Source organism: Gorilla gorilla, chromosome 22, assembly GCF_029281585.2.
Source record: "Gorilla gorilla gorilla isolate KB3781 chromosome 22, NHGRI_mGorGor1-v2.1_pri, whole genome shotgun sequence".
NCBI lineage: Eukaryota > Metazoa > Chordata > Mammalia > Primates > Hominidae > Gorilla > Gorilla gorilla.
Window position 1 is genome coordinate 27,285,977 of NC_073246.2, and position 2,942 is coordinate 27,288,918.

The window sequence follows — 2,942 nt, forward strand, 5'->3', positions numbered from 1 at the left end:
CCTGAAGCCAACCTAGTACCTAGGTCACTAAGATTATGTTAAGAGGCTTTTGTGTGCTAATTCAAGGCTGATGGAAGTGAATTTTTATAATAATGTGAATAAAACACATTTTTCTGAAAAAAAAAAGTGAGTTCTCACCAAAACCAGTGGAAGGAGCCCATGATCCACCAAATAGGGACTTCTCAGCTACAAATGGGAAAGTTTGTGTCTCCAGCTGGGCTGCTGCTGCACCTGCAGAATGAGGAGGAAGGGACCACAAAGTAAACAGGTGATAGTCATTACTAACATTTCCATCATCTGCTTTTCCTCTCAATGGCCAGTTAACACAAGATGTCCTCTTGCACAGATGCAGAATCTCATAAGCCATCAACTTTACCCTGAATAGAAGTAAAAAGGTCTTTATTCATTTTTCCTCCCCCCTAAATTTATTAAATACCTGATAGATGTCAAACACTGTTAGGTATGAAGATACAGTCATGAGTAAAGCATGTTCTTGGAAAGAAGACATAGCCCAGCTCTCCACAGAAATTAAAAACAGCAATAATATATGTATTTATAATAGGTTAATGGGTTTTTTTGTCTACAAAAAAACAAATTTTTCTATCAATTAGCAAAGTGACTAGGTCATTTTACTTTTTTGAACTTGATTCTTTGGCTAATATTATAAAATGCCAGAGCTAAAAATAGCTGTACCTGGGGTGAAATGGAGAAGACGTGGGACATAGCTTTAAAAATGGGAGAAGCGCTTTTTCCCAAGCGGCTGCCGAAGATGGCGGAGGTGCAGGTCCTGGTGCTCGATGGTCGAGGCCATCTCCTGGGCCGCCTGGCGGCCATCGTGGCTAAACAGGTACTGCTGGGCCGGAAGGTGGTCGTACGCTGCAAAGGCATCAACATTTCTGGCAATTTCTACAGAAACAAGTTGAAGTACCTGGCTTTCCTCCGCAAGCGGATGAACACCAACCCTTTCTGAGTCCCCTACCACTTCCGGGGCCCCCCACCACTTCCGGGCCCCCCAGCCGCATCTTCTGGCGGACCGTGCGAGGTATGCTGCCCCCACAAGACCAAGCGAGGCCAGGCTTCTCTGGACCGCCTGAAGGTGTTTGACGGCATCCCACCGCCCTACGACAAGAAAAAGCGGATGGTGATTCCTGCTGCCCTCAAGGTTGTGCGTCTGAAGCCTACAAGAAAGTTTGCCTATCTGGGGCGCCTGGCTCACGAGGTTGGCTGGAAGTACCAGGCAGTGACAGCCACCCTGGAGGAGAAGAGGAAAGAGAAAGCCAAGATCCACTACCGGAAGAAGAAACAGCTCATGAGGCTACGGAAACAGGCCAAGAAGAACGTGGAGAAGAAAATTGACAAATACACAGAGGTCCTCAAGACCCACGGACTCCTGGTCTGAGCCCAATAAAGACTGTTAATTCCTCATGCGTGGCCTGCGCTTCCTCCATCGTCGCCCTGGAATGTACGGGACCCAGGGGCAGCAGCAGTCCGGGCGCCACAGGCAGCCTCGGACATAGGAAGCTGGGAGCAAGGAAAGGGTCTTAGTCACTGCCTCCCGAAGCTGCTTGAAAGCACTCGGAGAACTGTGCAGGTGTCATTTATCTATGACCAATAGGAAGAGCAACCAGTTACTATTAGTGAAAGGGAGCCAGAAGACTGATTGGAGGGCCCTATCTTGTGAGCAGGGCGTCTGTTGGACTTTCTACCTAGTCATATACTCTGCAGCTGTTAGAATGTGCAAGCACTTGGGGACAGCATGAGCTTGCTGTTGTACACAGGGTATTTCTAGAAGCAGAAATAGACTGGGAAGATGCACAACCAAGGGGTTACAGGCATCGCCCGTGCTCACCTGTATTTTGTAATCAGAAATAAATTGCTTTTAAAGAAAAAAATAAAATAATAAAAATGGGAGAAGCGGGAACTAGGGACTTTCCATTAAACCACGATGTATGGTGAGTGATTGATTCCATTTATAACACACTCTAGAAATGACAAAAGTTATAGATATGGAAAACAAATTAGTGGTTCTCAGGGGTTAGAGATTGTGGGGAGTAGGAGGATGAACACTATAAAGAGGTAGCATAAAGGAGACTGTGATGATGGGATAGTCCTCTATCTTGCTTATGATGGTTTTTACACAAATCCACAATGCTGATAAAAGGACATCTCACTCATAGGTGATAAAATGGCAACATTGTACCAGTGTCAAATTCCCGGTTTTGACATGTGCTATTGTTACATAAGGTGTAGTCATTGAGGAAACTGCAGGAAGGGGGCGTAGGACCCGTCCATACTATCTGCAACTCCCTGTGAATCTATAATTATTTCAAAATTAAAAGATATTTTTTAAAAAGGAAACAAGCATTAGGGACTTTCCATGGAAACATCGGTTAAACATTGGTATAGAAACCAGATCTACTTTTAATTGAAATCAGACGTGGCTCTTAGAGTGTTGGGCACATAAACAGGTGTCTCCATCTCTTTAAAATTGACGAGGGAAGTATGCTGCACGCATAAAGGACCACCTGGTCAGCTGGTTGGTGTTACATCCTTGATAATATGAGACTAAACCTAATGTTTAGAAGAGAAAGCAAATAGCTTGAAGCCAGCCACCTAACAGATTCTGTTGCTTCTAATTTCTATCATATAGTTTCTGATTATTACCTTAGGTAAAATAAGAAATATCTCAATTAAAAATTCAAAAACTTTTCTTTGGAAATTGTTAAAAGTGAAACCATTAAAGTCAGAAAAATTAGATCAGACACAAAAGTTTAAGATATGCAGAAATTTTTCAGGCTAATGGCCTAAAGTACCTCTTGAGCTTTTCTTATCATCAATGTCTATGGTTATATTATTTCTGCTGAGGTAAAATTATCTACATAATGCTATTGCCTAGGTCTCCTGTGTATAAGGATAATGGAAAGTGCTTCCACACTTTGCAA

General features: G+C 43.3%; 1 pseudogene; it reads left to right on the forward strand.

Annotated features, from left to right (window-relative positions):
* Positions 1-751: 751 nt before the first annotated feature.
* LOC101128254 (large ribosomal subunit protein uL13-like) lies at positions 752-1,427 on the forward strand (annotated as a pseudogene).
* Positions 1,428-2,942: the final 1,515 nt, after the last annotated feature.